Source organism: Uloborus diversus, chromosome 10 (assembly GCF_026930045.1).
Source record: "Uloborus diversus isolate 005 chromosome 10, Udiv.v.3.1, whole genome shotgun sequence".
NCBI lineage: Eukaryota > Metazoa > Arthropoda > Arachnida > Araneae > Uloboridae > Uloborus > Uloborus diversus.
Genome location: NC_072740.1, coordinates 128,456,047 through 128,472,719, shown reverse-complemented (window position 1 = coordinate 128,472,719; position 16,673 = coordinate 128,456,047). Strand labels below are relative to the sequence as shown.

The window sequence follows — 16,673 nt, the reverse complement described above, 5'->3', positions numbered from 1 at the left end:
TGCAAACCTACGTCTAATGAGAAGCCACTAGGAATCATTTTAAAAAATACAATATTTTCTCTAAATTTCCCGAATCAAGGAAATTTTTGAGAGGTCACACAATGATCTCCCATCGGGGCATTACTGCTAGTGCTTAGTTGAGCTAAAAAGCAATCGCGAAAACTGTTTATGCATCTTGGTTCAAGTTTTGGCGGCGATTCATTTATGTTCCATTCCCCGGACAATGGTTATAGGCAGGTACAGAGCAGTAAGTACCTGCATAATGTAGCGATAATATCAGTTATTGCTGATCACCATTGACAAAAAAAATGCTTTTAATTTAGCGCTAACCAAATAAACATGTTTGCACCATAAAACTAAAGAAATAGATTTTAAAAATGCCAAAAAAAAGGAAAATTTGCAGTTACTGCCATTTACCCTCCTGCGGCAGAACGATCATGGGCAAAAAATTTCATGAAAACCAAAAAATTTGCAGTTACTGCCATTTACCTGCCCACGGGAGAAAGTTTCCGTTCTGACGTGGGCAGGTAAAGAGCAATAAGTACATTCTGCCAATTACTTGCAAAATGTAGCGACAAAAGCAGTTATTGCCGTTTACCAGATCACAGGAGAAAGTTTCCTTTCTTCCGTGGGCAGGTAAAGAGCAGTAAGTATATACTGCCGACTTCCTGCAAAATATTGCTAAAAAAGAAGTTACTGCTAATTACCACTGATAAAAAAATGCTTTTTTTTCTGCGGCAACAAAATAAAAATTTTTGTACCATAAAACTATAGTAATAAAGATTTCAAAAATGCAAAAAAAATAAAAATCAAAAAATCTGCTGTTACTGCCATTTACCTGCACACGGCAGTACATGCAAATATACCAACAGCATAATTATTATATCCAGAGTCCCTGTTATGGAGTCATGGGGTTGAACGATGTAGGAGTTTCCACATCGTGATGCATCGCCCACCTTACATTGCAATGTAGCGATACATCATGATTGTGCGTTTCTTTCTTTCTAACACCAACAAGGGCAGGACAGCAATGAATATTACAGACATGTGTTTTGAGGTTGCAATGAACCTATTTTTTTATTGCAAAAAGAAGTGAGCCCCCCCCCCCTAATGGAAGTAATCGCTCCATGCATTTAAAAAGGTGTTCCTTGAAACACCAAAATACGAGCATGCAATTTTTTTTTTGCTATTTTGGATTAAAAGTTTTTTTTTTTTGATAAATGTTTATGGGTCATTTTCCCTAAACAGCGCAATTTGGACAGGGCAAGGAATGGCATTCACTGTGCCAGGGGAATGACACTTAGAGGAAATAATGTGTTTTACTGACGATATTATAATTTATGTGGAAAAAGAAAACACTACTTTTATAAAATTGAAAAAGATCCAATGTCGTGGTGTCCAAAAAGTAGTTATTGTGGTTATTTGTTTCCCTTACGTTTTACAGGGGAAGGACGACAGGGGAATGACAAAAATTAAAGTTAACTTATATATTGTCATAACTGCAAACAACAAATATCAATGTCACTTAAAGTAAGGGGCGGAAACTCTATACAAACAAAAGTCAACAGGGGTCTGCCCAGGATTTTTCACAGGGTCCGTTTTTTGTGAAAAATCAAATAATTTTGTGAAAAATGAATTAATTTTGTGAAAAATGAATTAATTTTGTGAAAAATCAAAAAAAATTCTCAAAAAAAAAAATTTTTTTTTTGTTAAAACGAAATTTTAGAATTTAGAGATGGCACAAACTGCATCAAATAAACTTAAAATTGAGTGTTTTCCTCTTCTACGTCGAGAAAATCATTCTGGTTTTTTTTTTCTGATATTTGGCGTGGGGGGGGGGGGGGGGGGGGGGGCATCGCTCTTTCAAGAAACAATATTTATCTACCATTCTGCATTATGTTAAATTAGACTAGATATATTTCTGTACAGTACTTAAAATAATTGTAACAAAAATATAAATAAATAAAAGAAAATTCAGAATAGGGTTCAGCATTCAACTTTTTGACCCAAGACACTCTTAAAAAGCACAGAATTTTGTTTAAAACTTATAAATTCCATGATTTGAACAAAAATAAAAAGATATTTCAATTCTTTACCTCTAAACAAAGCTTAATAATCATTAAAAATTCGAAAAATCGGATTCCCATAGCGGATGCAAAGAGATCGCAATTCGCAAAGTGAAGGCATCAAAAGTATATAAAAGGCTTGTAAAAGAAATATTTTTGATAAAATTATATGATAAACATATCATTAATATCTGTGGACACAGTTGACCCAAAAAATAAAATCAACCATCTATTTAGCATTTTAATTTTTGACTCATAACAGAAAATGGAATTTTGCTTTAAAAACTTGAAATGAGAGTTCTAACAGAAATAAAGAGACTTTTCATTTATTTCAATCCTAATAAAGCGAAGTTAGCTTGAAAAAAGAACAAAATATGATTCTCATATCAGATGTTAAAAGATTGCATTTTTCAAAAACGTAGACATCTAAAGAAAAAAAAACTGTAATTAAAAGAGTTTATTTAAAGTTAATCATCCTTGTGTCAGCATCGAAAAATCAAAACCCATATAATTTTCTCCCAAAATAACAATTAAACATCGCCCGTAAAAACGCAAATACTGACAAGCTGGCAAAATGATGAGAATATTTTCTAATCAAGTCATTATAAAGGTTCAACGCCAGACGCTAAGTGGTGATAATTTTGAAGTTTGTAACACTATCTGAAGCGATCATATTTTTTGCTCACTCTTACTATCCCTTTGCAGTTCTAAGTTCATTTCGCAGATATATATTATTATTGTTTATTAAATCATGAGCAGAGAAATGATAAAACAAACAACCATTATATTTATTTGGCAGTAGCACTTATTTATCGCTTGCAGGAGCATCCCAAGAATGCCAATTTTTTTTTTTTTTTTTCAAAATTAGCCGATTTTGTATAAGCTGATCCCTCTAATTTGACTTAAAAAAAGGTTCCAAAAATTATCAGTTTATACACAGAAATATGCGTTATTTTGCTTTCATATTTGCTCTTTCAATAAACAATTTGACAGATCCGATCTTGTTTATCAGAATTTTGTGAAGGGTCCGTTTTGTTTGATCGGGATTTTGTGAAAGGTCCGTTTTGTTTGATCGGGATTTGTGAAAGGTCCGTTTTGGTTGATCGGATTTTTGTGAAGGGTCCGTTAACGGACCCAAATATCCTCTGGCCAGACCCCTGGTCAATCATTCATTGAGCGATTATTACAAAATTAAATGAATTATCAAAGACAGGGTAATGTAAGTCATTAAAAATACTTATCAAGATTTAACTTGTGATCACCCGAATAAACTCGACACCGTGTATTTATTCAAAAAGAACTAATTAAGATTATTTCTATGATGAGACTGGAATTCAAAGATTAAATTATGAGTTAATACAACTATTACCAGGTTTGAGAAACATTCATTCCATTCCTCGACAGGGGAATGACAAAAAATCAAAGGACATTTTTTACTATCTTTTTTTAAATAGTGCAAACCTTGAAAAAATTTTATTTTTCTATTTTACAACATTGCATAACACTTGTTAAGAGGTTAAACAACAATTTCTGTACAAATATGCATGGTTTCCTGAATCTTTCGAGCTGATTTTGCTTTAAGGTGGAGGTAGGGACACACAGGGGAATGACATTTATCATACAAAAAAAATTATTAAAATGTACAATAATAATAATCGAGTGTTTGTTTTAACTTATTTTACAAACATAAAAACATGTTGTTAAAGCATTCTAGCGTCAGTTTTATTTCTATACTAGTTAGTTATTTTTGGAGCAAGGACAAGAATTTAACAGTTTAGAGAAAATGACCCTTATAGGATAAACGTTGTTCATACAGTTTTGGCGAAAGTGAAGGTCTTTGTTTGCAAACGATCTTCTGCACAGAGACGCCTAAAACATTTTTAATTTGCCCAATAATACTCTGAATTTTACTGAATGAAAACATACGAGCATGAACACAAACATGTATCTAATGAGAAGAGACATTAAACATCATTATATTTTAAAAAGACAATTTCTCAATGCTGCTTCCAAATTTACCGAATCGTTAGAAAAAGTTGTCGAATGGGACATTTTTGGTAGGTCACAGTGAACTCCCGTTGGGGCGTCTCTGCTTCCACCAGCGTTTTGAAACAATTAAGAGATTAAAACGGAAACGATAGTGAACCAGTGTCTGTACATCGGTGCTTGGATTTTGGTGTTGCGTATTGGTGCATCGGTTTTAGAGAAAAATTCTAAACCAGTTTAATGATTGGGGGAAGTACACCGTTTTCTCGCGATGCATCGGCCAGGCCCCATAGACTCATCAGTCTAAAATGATGAATAATTGAGAAAGAGGCAGATGTCATCTTGTTGAAGCTGAGAGGGCCAGAATACTGGTACTAGCCAGTTTTGCATAAGATAGACGAACGGTGCGAACGAACGGCCGTTCGCAGAAAATTTTTGACCTCTGCAGAATTTTTTTTTAAACAGCTAACGTTGATTTAAAAAAGAAAAAAAATTTAAAGGGAGTTTTAAAGAAAATCCCAGTTTATTTCTGCTAAAGCCTTTCTCCCAAAAGCCTTTTAAAGCACATGTGTAAAAAAAAATAACGATTTTGGCAGTTTTCTTCAGTTGATGAAAAAATAAGCAAACTATATGTTATTGTAAAAAAAAAAAAATTTAAAGCACCTGTTTTTTTTTTCTCTTTCATATCCGAATATAAAATTAATTTTTTATTCAAGGGTGAGTTAGGCAAAATAATTATTTGCAGAAAATTTTCCAGTTAGGATTGTGTTCGCAGAAAGCTTTTCATTTTATCTAAGTCTGCTGGTAGCTACCAGCGAGAGCTACCAGTTTGTTGGTATGTAGGCCTTTAACGCTGGTTGGTTTAAAGACAGTAACTTACTGCTCTATTTCCAAGCTTTGCCTTTAATTTACAGGTTGAACCACACCATGCTACAAACAGTTGCTGGTGAGCTAAATTTCTTACCAATTTGTTGGCACTCTCAACTTCAACGAGATAAGATCTGCCTGTTATTCACCATTCCTGATTGACAAGTTCATAACAAGGACGAAACTGCAATCTCCGGATGTGATAACCAGACTGTCGGTATGTTGCATGTAATTCAATAAGCTGTTTGCAAAATGAAAATGCAACTTTCCTCTGATGTTACTTGCAAAAAGAAAAGGCATCGTTGTGGAGCTATCAGCTATAAGGCGAAAACGGTTGGCGAGCAGAAAAAAAAAACAAATGAAATGAAATTACCGCCAGAACAAACTTTTTGTTCAATAAATTTGGTTTCCTATTTAGTTATAGAGTATAATGCCATAATATGCATATTAAAATGGAAGTTTCAGCGAAGATTTACAAAAATTGATGACCACTTCACTAAAAATTTTGTGATTTGAACACTGTAAATTTCTGCTACTTTTAGAAATTATTATATGAGGTTGAAGAAAGCAAATTATGTATCGGGAAAAATATGTTGAATCTTTTACATTGAGAATAAAGCCCATAACACTAGTTCAAATGTCGACATTTCAAATTTGCTTGGAGATTAAACTATCTATCTTCCATTTTTAATTACAACCTGTTGCCCAATTGTAGATTTATCATCGTAAAATTGTAAGTTTTAACAAGGGATAACAAGAAGTGAGACTTCACATATTTTGGTTGAAATAAAACATTTTATACAACAATATATTTATATAATTAGCATGACATGTGACAGGGGAGGGGGTAAGACCAATTGTGACAAAAGGGGAACGGAGGTCCAACATGTTGAAAAAAGTAACATCTTTGCACAGCCCCTAAACCACTGGTTAAGTCATTATAACTGATTCAGATATATTAGGTATGTACAAATGACATGCTATAAGACTTCATGATGAAAGCTTGCCTCATTAAAAGGTGGGCTTACATAAAAATATTTAAGTGTTTCCTAAAGATCCAAGTTTATTCTCAGCAGATTGTGATGATTTTTAAAACTGGAACAACATTAAATAAGTACCATCATGCTACCAGCTCTTTAAGTATTAACTATAGCAAATGGTAGGATAATGCACGTTTGAGCCGGATTTTATAGCCTAATAGTGTTACCTTAATGTCACAACACACTACAACAAAACTTATATGAGGGATTTTTCTCAAAAAGATAGTAAACTTCGAACAATTCTGGTCTTTTTTTAAATTTTTGTTTCATTTGTTTATTTGTAACAATTCAACCAAATAAAGCATGACGCTATCGTACAACAGTCGATACATACAAATGAAATTACCTTTCTCTTCGAAAAAAAATATGAACTATAATTCATAAGGCAACGCAACACTATGGAATTCTGAAATTAAGTGCTTTTTGCAAACAATTCCAGCAAATACTCTTCACAAGTGTGAAATGCATTTCTACGTCAAAGTGAGCCATTTCTCATTTATGTCAGTAATAGCAGTTCAGAACACACATTTGAAATGAATTTGATTACATTCCCATTAAAATAAGTATTCAAAGAAAAAAAGAAGACCAATTTTGAAGAAAACAACAAAAGTCTCACTGAAGTAAAACCTGTTCAGTAACTGTGAAAAGAAGTTCAAGACAACTACTTACAACTTTGAGATGAGAATTGTCAATAAATAGTAAATATTATGAAGGCTTTTTACTCCACATTTCTCTAATCCATCAATCCAACAGCAATATAGATAATCATATTTCAAAAATAAGAATTTAGAAGTTACGAATTATAAACTTTCCGCACCATTGAACACCAATTAAAAACAGTTTACACACACAACGAAAACATTTCAAGAATTTCCGATTGCTAACTTTGACTTTCACTGTTCAAGCAGTTAAATGGCAAAGCCACGAAGTAAAAAAGAATTAAAATTCACTGGTTAAAACATTAAACCGCTTTTATATGAACATATAAATGTAAGGAATGATACTTTTAACAGAATTTTGTTCTGTGAATTCTGTGCGGTAGCTCCCAAAAGAAATTTTAAGTTAAGGAAGAAGAACACTCGTAACAGCATCTGAAAAATGAAAACAAATTCACTTGCTTACATTAAAAGTATCCTAGACCATAGACCAAACTATTTTGATGTAGTATTTTGTTGTTTTCAATTCAAAAATGCCATCTAAGCTGTTTTGCATACAGTTGTGGCAATCATTGATTATTAAGCAAAGACCGTAAAAACTGACTGTGGGTAAAAATACTTTCTTACACACTCATTCAAATCCGGAGCTTATGGAGGAGTGGCTAAGGAAAATCAAAAGAAATTTTTACACCACCCACGCTTCATGAGAAGGGATGTAGATACCCCTCCCCTTGCTCATACCCTTCGGCACCCCCTATATTCAGGGTTTTAGAACATAAACTCAAACACATTTTCGCGGGAGAGTCCCCGATTCCACCTCGCCCAAGCATCATCCTAAATCGTCAGAGATTTTGCTTTTCGAACTTCAGTTTCGAAAACTTTTCAGGAGAGAATCTCTGAACTTGATCCGTTCCACAGCATCATCAAATGTAGCCTACAACTGCGTTTTTTTGGATTTAGATTTCAGATAAATTGCGAGGAAGTGCATACTTATACCTCCTCTACATCAAACATCATTAAAGATCATCTAAAATTTTGTTTTTGGAATTTTAATCTCAAAACATTTCTGGAGAAAAACCTCCGAACCTATACCCTTTCCTCAATGGCCAATAATTTCGTTTTTAGGAATTACAAGCATCACCAGAAATTATTTTGTCTAAAATGCACTTTGAGACTTTAGACAAGCTTACATTGTTAAAATAAAACATTATGCAACACCGGGGACCACATGCCTGCTAATAGTAGGCATATGCTCCTTGCGAAGGCTTTGCTTGAGCCTTCGCAAATATCCGTTCTATCATTATCGCGGTCAGGTCCATTGTTTCAAAGTTTTTCAGAGGGGTAGGTAAGGGGTGTCTCAATGGATTTTGTAGGAAAAAAACACACACAATTTTTCAATCCGTCAATGGACAACATAACAGTTCAATTTTTTTAGAAAGTAGTTTCAACTTTAATGTTACATTTGCTGTTGGAATAATTACTCAGTATATTTCTCTCCAAAAAGAATATTCAGTTTTATAATAAAAATATTCAATAAAGATTAATTATATAAATGAATAGTTTAGCACAGAGCCGTGTCCAAGGGGAGGGTTTTAGGGGTTAAACCCCTCCCATAGTGAAAACATAATAAAAACCAAAGAAATGTGTAAATTTGACTTAAAATTAACTTTAATGTTGAAGTTTGTTTATGGTATTTAAAAAAACAAAACATTCTCATTGAAGTTTCCCAGCATTTTTTTCCCCTTTTTTCCAGTTTGTCTGAAAATAATGAAATCTTCTTCAAAATGCTACTCCTACGAACCCCCCCCCCCCCCCCGTGCCAATAGCATTACGGAGCATTTCAAACTTTGATTTCCAGATCTTCAGTTTCGCAAAATTTCCAGAAAAAGCCCCCAAACAACATCGCTTATTCTATCAACATTGCTTAAAATTGCGTCGCCGAAACTCGGGTTTGGTTTTGTTTCAGTTTTAAAAGAGCCCTAATTTTACCAAATATGGTCGTACAACTGCATTTTTGAGACTCCAGTTTCAGAAAAAATGCGAGCAAGAATCCTCAAATCGCCTTCCTTTAATATCATAAAAAATTAGGTTCTTCAAACAAAACTAACTAAAAATTTAAGTAGAATAACCTCTGAACCCCTCCTCCTAATATCTTAGAATACTGCTTAAAGTTTTAGAACTTTTTAGGAAAATCCAGGGGTTAGCATCAGAATCCCCTCCTCGTAAAAATCTTCAAAGTTAATCTGCAATTGCATTTTTGGAACTTCAATTTCAAATATTTGAAAGGGAGATTTAAAATAAATTTTAATCTATTTTTCAAGAAAAAAAAACGATTAGGGAGAGTCTCTGAGCCGCATTCCTTGCCATAACATCAATAAATATGGCCTATAATCGCGTTCCACGCCTTTAATTTCTACAAATTTCCGCGGAGCCAAAGACCGTCTAAAATTCCGTTTTCAGTACTAAAAATTTCAAAATTTTCCGGGGGAGGAACCCCGGCACCCTTATCAGATTAGATTATTTTTCAACATGTCTCCCTTAAAACTTATTTTCTAGTTGCAGCACTGTTTTGCACTCACAGTTTTAAATTATTATTTAAGTAAATATATATTTTTTAACTATACAAGTTTGATCCGGATAAACATGAGCCGAATAAAAACTAGGAATGTCTACTGTATATAAAATATACAATAATAGAATTGGTAAGATCACTTGAAAACACATCTTCCGATATTTTGGATCCTCCCCCCCCCACTTCCCACACACACTGCTATGCCCCTCATTGTAGCCGTTAAACAGAAATGAATTATTTGAGCCACTGTTGTGTGTTTCTGACAGTGCAGGTAAGAACGAAAAAACATTGAAACCAAAACCCCTCCCTTTATGAAATTCTGGACACGGGCCTGGTTTAGCATGTGGTCCACTCATGGTAACCAGTTGCCATGGATGGACCATCTAGTTTCGACGATGGACCTAAAGCTCTAGACTAGGATTTCTGAATGGTAGCCACTGGCGACTATACTCACAAAATATGAAAAACACTTTTGGTAGCCGTTTTTGATAAAGTATGTCCGTAGCGCAAAAAGTGAGTAACTTTATTCGTTGTTTGTAATAATATTAATAAACAAATTTAGGGATTATGATGCTGTACAAAAACATTAAATAAAATTTTAATGGATTCCTTTTAAACATAAATATAAAAAAATACAACGAAAACTAATATTTCTCAAATTTCCAAATACAGTACAAATTTAGGACAGAAAGTTTCTGGGCTTTTAGTCAGAAAATTTCTGTCACCTGCCATAAATATTTTGCAGCGAATGAGAAAACGGCTCCACAAAAATCTTGTATTGAAAAACCGTCTATATTGCGCTTCATGCACACACTTTTCAATCCAATGATATCCTTCATGTCACTCCAGTCTCTTTTCATTTTCTCCATTGCTAACAGGAATGCATAAAAAATGTCTAATCAAGGCTTCATTAGAGATAAATTAATACTTCAGGGCTTCGTTCTCTAACACTTTCCCCAACCTCCACAAATCTGTAGGCTTATAAAATGGGATCGAGTAAGACATTTCATTGCTTCCCATTCTGCATCCACAGCACTGTTAATGAATCCAAACATCTCCCAAATAGCTTAAGGACTGCAACTTTTACTGCTTAAACCGGTAATAGCTTGCAATTCGTTGATTAAAGAATTTGCAGCTCGGCAAGTCTTGATTTTTAGATTAAAATAAAACTGAGGCAGTGGTATAAATTAATATTTTTTTTTTTTTTTGAAAAAAAAAAAAAAAAACAGAAACATTGTGCTTATGCAATGATTTCCCCCTTTAAAAATCATCTCCGTTTTTTCTACACCTCATATGTTCAAAAATGTTTCTAAAATACCCCCAATCCCTCTCTCGAGCTCTTTTCCTTTTTTTAAGTTTCGGTAATAACGTTGTCTTTTCTCTCACAAGCTAATAATTACATTTTTTTTCTTTTAAATATTGCTTTGTATGGACCAAATAATCTCTCTATATTAAAAAAAAGCTAGGTAAAAGAAATTGTAAAAGGAAATCTGGTCTGCGTCCAGAAGATCCCATAACACTTACAGCCTCGAAATTTTGTACAAGGTGACTTCGATCCTCGAGGGCTTGCACCTGGGGTTTTAAACCTCGAATTACTTTTTTTTTTGTAATTATTTTTTAAGCTAAAATTTCACGTAAATTGCTTACTACATGAAAGAAAGATTTCTTTCCCCACACCCTTAACATTCTATGTCGTTCGAAAGAGATTATTTTTCTTCATCAAATAATGTTTTTTCCAATTTTCTCCATTAATTAGAACAGTAGATATAAGGGTTTCAATTTAAGTGAAAAGGCGCTGGCCTTCTACGCCTCGCCTGTGGACCCGGACTCCTGCCCATCTGAGGTGGCCAGTCGGTGGATTTTCGAGATGCAGAAAATCATCAGCGCCCATTTCGTATGATTATGCAGTATGTAAAAGATCCCTAGGCAAAATTAAAATTAATTGTGCAATTTCGCATCAAATGAGAGCCCATGTGCCTCCATCTGGTGGAAACTGGACGTCAAAATCAGCGCCTTAATGGTGACACAAGAAAGACTGATGATTGTAGGGGAGCGCACTAAATCTGGTTATGGGCCAGACGCCTCTTGAGGTGGGTCTTTTATACAGCCCCATTGGAAACAAAAATTTTTGTGAAAAGTCTTAATCTCAATTCAGTTCAAGCATGGAGTTAAAAAGCAAAATATATTACTAGAGACCGCGAATTTGAAGGCGACTTTTCAAGCGTCCAAAACTGCCGTTTTGCAAAAGACTCGGAGCCCCATACACCTATAGCTGTGTTGGTACAAGTTAGTTCGGAACCTGGGAAAGGGGTGCTTTTCAAAGAGCATTACTTTTTTTTTTTAATACCTCGGTTATGCATATTTCTATCAAGTTCTTTTTGTCTTTGTATGGGAGCAGGATTGTGTTCTAATAATAAGCTTTATACTTAAATTCCATTTTCTACGGCAGGGAGAATTCCTTTTTGTTCGAAACGGAACTCGTAACGCGTTTCTTGTCTGATTATTTCTAACTGACCTTTTACATCTGTGAAAATCAAATAAGATTGCGGAGCAATCTTCGGGGTTGGTGAGCGCCAGCGAGTAGGGGGCGGAGTCTCCTAGTAATATTAAAAAAATAGTTGAAACATGTAGTCATTACTTTGAACAAAACCATTTTGATTAGTTAGTGTTTGAAATCTACCACATGTGTTTTTGTTCGTGCTTAACAATTGTCCACAGTTTTGTCAATCAAAATTATCTATTTTTATCTTTCGACTATTAAAGAATAAGGTGTCTGAAAATCTATTCCGTTCCCCAGAAATAAAATGAAGGGAGGAAGAACACTGCAAGATAATATTTATTTACATTTACCTTATACACGGAGATGGGAGAGGTTCTAAGAAATGTTCCATCCCTTGTTGACTAAATAATGGGGATTGAACAAAATTTATATAAATGAGTAAAATAAAATATATAATTGTTAAAGAAAGTGTTCATCTATTTTACATTACCAAAGATCTTCTAAACCTGCGTTTTCAGAACTTAATTTCGGAAAAATTCCGGGAAAGAACCCCCTATGGTGCCTTCTAAGTTTTCATGTTCGAGTAAACACACATCCTTGCATAAACCAGAAGTTATGAAAAATTAAACGCACCCCCCTCCAAAAAAAAAAAGGTACTTTCTCGTTGCGCCACTGCCGTAGCCGTCCCCAGAACAAAATCGTAGATACGCCATTACATTGTGTAAAAATCTTTGCAACATATTTTAATCAAATTATTTTTCAGCTTTTATGGCTTTTTTTTGTATTTAAATTTATTAATAAAAATTTTAATTAATTAAATAAATTAGTTTTCAAAAATTCAAATAAATTATGTATTAAAAATATCAGTACTATGTATCTCTTTAGAGTATTAAAAAATAACGTCAAAGATAGTGTGAAAAGATATCTGTGACAAGCTTGCATCTAGAAGACCTTATAGCACCTACAGCCTTGAAATATGGTCCAAAACTACTTCGAGCCTCGGAGGTTAAAACCTTGGGGCGTTTATTTTTTAAATTTCGAATCAGTTTTTCGAAATTAGTTTTTCAGCTAAAATTTCACATAAATTGCCTATTAAAGAAATGAAAGTTTTCCCAAACCCCTTAACATTCGAAATATTTTTTTTCTGTATCAGATGAAACTTGTTCCAATTTTCTCAATTAATTAGTGCAGCAGATATAAGGGTTTCCATTTTAGAGAAAGTTCGATGTTAAACTCAATTCAAGCATGGAACTAAAGTTAAATCCAAAAAGATGGAAGAAGGAGCAAGAAAGCTTGCTCGTTCTTCCATCGCTCAGCATTGTTGGACTTCTGGCCACTGTTTTGTTTTTTCATATGACAGAAAATTTTGTAAATGTTCTTCGTCTATAATCTCGATTTTTGGGAAACTTACTATATTTGGAAAAATTCTCATCCTCTAGTCAATGATTTTTCCATCACTTCATTTTTACCTGACATTTGGAAGCAGTTTTTATAATGTGCTTCTTCGGGTTGTTCGTTTTCTCCCATTCCTTTTTTTTTTTCAGGCTTCTGATTGGTTGTTCCCCCCCCCCCTTGCTACGAGCCTCGGGGGTGATTTGTTGTTCGTTGTCTCTTGTCGTGAATTCTTATTAGTTGACCTATTTGGTATTCATGATGTCTACGTGGTTGACGTTCAGTTTTCCCACGACTTTCTGGTTGTGTGCTGAATTTTTTGCACTGATGAAGAAGCTCCATTGTAGCCTTGAAGTGTTATTTTGAGGTTTATTTGCATTGGTTTTTCAATTTAATCATGGAACTAAAGTGAAAAATGTTTCTAGCAAGTTGGTACAAAGTTAGTTTGCAACCCGGGAAAGGGATGCTCTTCAAAGCGGTTTTTTTTTTTTTCAAATTTTTAATAACTTGGTTATGCGCATTTCTATCGGGTTGTTTTTGTCCTTGAGTTTCTTCCAGATTTTATTACTGTTATAATAAAATAAGCTGAAATTCTATTTTCTACAGGGGGTGGGGGGGGGGGTTCATTTTGATATAATCGCCATGCTTATTTTTATCCGATTCTTCCTAATAGACGATTTAAATCTTTGCTAGCCAAATAAGGTAGCAAAGCAATCTTTGATGGTTGCTGAGCGTCAGCGAGCAAGTGGCGGAACTGCCTAGTAATACAAAAATTATATTGAAAAAAATATTCCCGTTACAATTTCATTTATCTCCCTTTATGAAATAAACTCTTAAATGTGCATTTTATGTGTAAGTGTAATTTAACCTAATACCCATTATACCTATTCCACTGTAATATCGAGGAAAACGAGAGGCTGAGAGTGATTGCTTATCAAAAAACGGATCTCTTTTCCTTCGGAAACCTCTTCCTGACTTCTACGTTTCAGTTCGGCTAGAGTGAAAATTTCAAGGATTTAAGCTGCTTTTTCAGTGATATGGCTTTATGTCAATCGAATGATAAATCCTAGAATGTACTCTTCTCTGAGGCACAAGATGTTCCTATACCTGTTCTCTTTGCGCTGCTGGGCAAGATATGACTGCTTCAGGCGAATGCCCTGCACTATCAGCTCTTTTCTGTCACGTGGAGAAATACTGTACAGCATGTAGTTTCATGGCCTAGCGGCCAAACGATTGTCAATGGTCTAAAAAGTACTGAAGAGTTTGACCAATGAAAAAACTTGAAGAACATGTTTTTCATGATCAAAGCCTTCGTGGAAAAAAGTGAATAACAATCAAAAAAAGATATCTCATTAAAAGTGGTCATTTAAAGTTCGAGGTCTGGAACTACACATTTTTGCCCCCCCCCCTTCAAACAATAACTAGGGCCCTTTACCGCTCAATGGATTGGATCGTTGGTCCCTCAGTGCTGTGGCACCTCCCCCTCCCGCACTTCAGGGTCTGCAAGTACACAGATCTGGGCCTAATGTCAACCAAAACTTTGTATCTTCCCACATATCTACTAAAGATTTGGACAAAAAGAGATATCGTCGTTTTAATGCTGGATGGTACGCTGAATATCCGATGCTAGAATATAGCACTGCAAAAGCATTTTGTTTCGTTTGTTCCCTTTTCCCTGGAGGAGTTGGGCACGGAAAACAAAATACTACTTGGATTTCAAGTGGAGTGAGAAGTTGGAGCAAAATGTAACAAAATTTTTCATGTTCTTCTCACAAAGCTGCACTAACTACTGTCATCCTATAAATGGCAAAGGACACTTGAAGGCCCTGTTTATGCAGTTGGATTCAACCCGGCGTCAACCCGTATTCACGGAATAAGGCCGTTTTATGCATCCAACCCGCCTTCAAGCCGTGTTCAATGCAGGAGGGAATTCCCTCCACCTACATTGAAGGATTATTGGCGGATTTTTCCCACAGTGCATTGCGTGGTCACGTGTCTCCTCCTCGTGTGTATTTATTTTGGTGTTGTTGTGCGTGTTCTTTTTGCGTTCGTGATTTTGTTTCGAAACTAATTTCTTCTAATTATGGAAAAATCCAACTGCAGCATTCGATGGGATAGCACCGAAACGAAAGCGTAAGGGAACGTAAAGGAGAATCCACGATTTGACAAAAACGGCTCTTCCCATCAACCCGGCTGCAACCCCCCTTTTATCCACCTTCCGCTTCAACCCGGGGTGAAGCCGGAGTGTGCATAAACAGGGCCTTGGATATTTTGTTGAATAAAGAACGTCGTATGCAGATTGTGCATGAAAAACGTGATTTGCTTTCAACACCGAAAGAATCCACATTCTAATCGATGTAGTAAGCACATTAGGTCGACGAGGAATAGCTTTCCGAGGCAAAGGTTTTGAAAGTGGAAATTTTTATCAAATTGTGCAAATACTAGCTAGATATTCAGGTATTTTAAAGAGATGGACAGAGAACTCTAAAAATAGGTCGTATCATTCGATACACTTGAGCAGCAGGTCACAAAATGAGATGCTCACTTTAGTTGCGGAAAGCACTGAAAAAGCTATAATAGATCTAGTTAAGTCAGCTGAATTTTTCGGTGCAATGGCTGATACTACACCTGCTGCTTCTCTTCGGGACAAACTGGTGATTTGTCTTCGATTTGATTCCGAAGCAGGGCTAGAAGTGCCTCTTGGAAGTAAAAAAAGAGAGACAAAACGTTCTGGAATTGCAGGTGAAGTGGTAAAATCTCTCATTGAAAAAAAGACTTGGCATCAAAAAAATTGGATTTTCAATCATATGATGTTATTTCGTCCATTAAGTCAATAATTTTTAATATACGTATATAATAGTAATTGATCTTGTAGGTTGTAGGACATGAAGTGCTTTTATATGCCGTACCAAGCTCATAGAAAGAACATATTCCTGAAGCACAGTTCTGAGTCAAATCTCCTGATCACTGAAGTGTTCGATGTACAAGAGATGTACTTTTTCTTCATGAATAGTGCAAACGATATGCTCTTCTAAATGAAAAGTTATCAGAAGTTGATAAGTAGTTTAAACTATGAAACTTGCAAAACACTATGGGCAGTATCTGCGGCATTAGTAGCTAGTTTGTGGTTCTCGATACAGCAAGTTTTAGATGCTACTTAGACCCGAAATTTCATATTTTTTGCGATTTTATAATGATTTGCCGATTAAACCCATAATGTGCACTGATAACCTTGTTTTTACTACTTTTCAGACGTTTTGCTACCACCTTAAGCCTCTTTGAAATAACAATTTTAACCCTTTATATATTTTATTCTATTTTTAGAAATTGGGTTCAAGTAAACCCGCGCTGGGGCTCAAGGCCCAACTCAGAAAATTCATTAGAAAAGGCTGTAAAACAGGTGGTGGGATCACGAATGACCAATGATTTTGAAAAAAAAAAAACTCAAAACGTACCTTCTAGTGAGTAAACTATTTATATAAATTAAGATAAAATCAACGTATACATAAAAAAAAATATTTTTAGGCGAACAATAATTTCTCAAACAGGAATCAAACTATAACTACAACTAATTGAAATGCTAAATGTTCAAAC

The 16,673-nt window shown here is 34.8% G+C and overlaps 1 protein-coding gene across 1 annotated transcript in view; it reads right to left on the bottom strand.

Annotated features, from left to right (window-relative positions):
• LOC129231176 (mitogen-activated protein kinase kinase kinase 13-A-like) overlaps window positions 1-6,763 on the bottom strand; it is a 58,011-nt gene extending 51,248 nt beyond the window's left edge. Inside the window, 1 exon segment of the mRNA XM_054865423.1 lies at window positions 6,629-6,763. The gene's annotated coding sequence lies outside the window, so the exon portion shown is untranslated.
• Window positions 6,764-16,673: the final 9,910 nt, after the last annotated feature.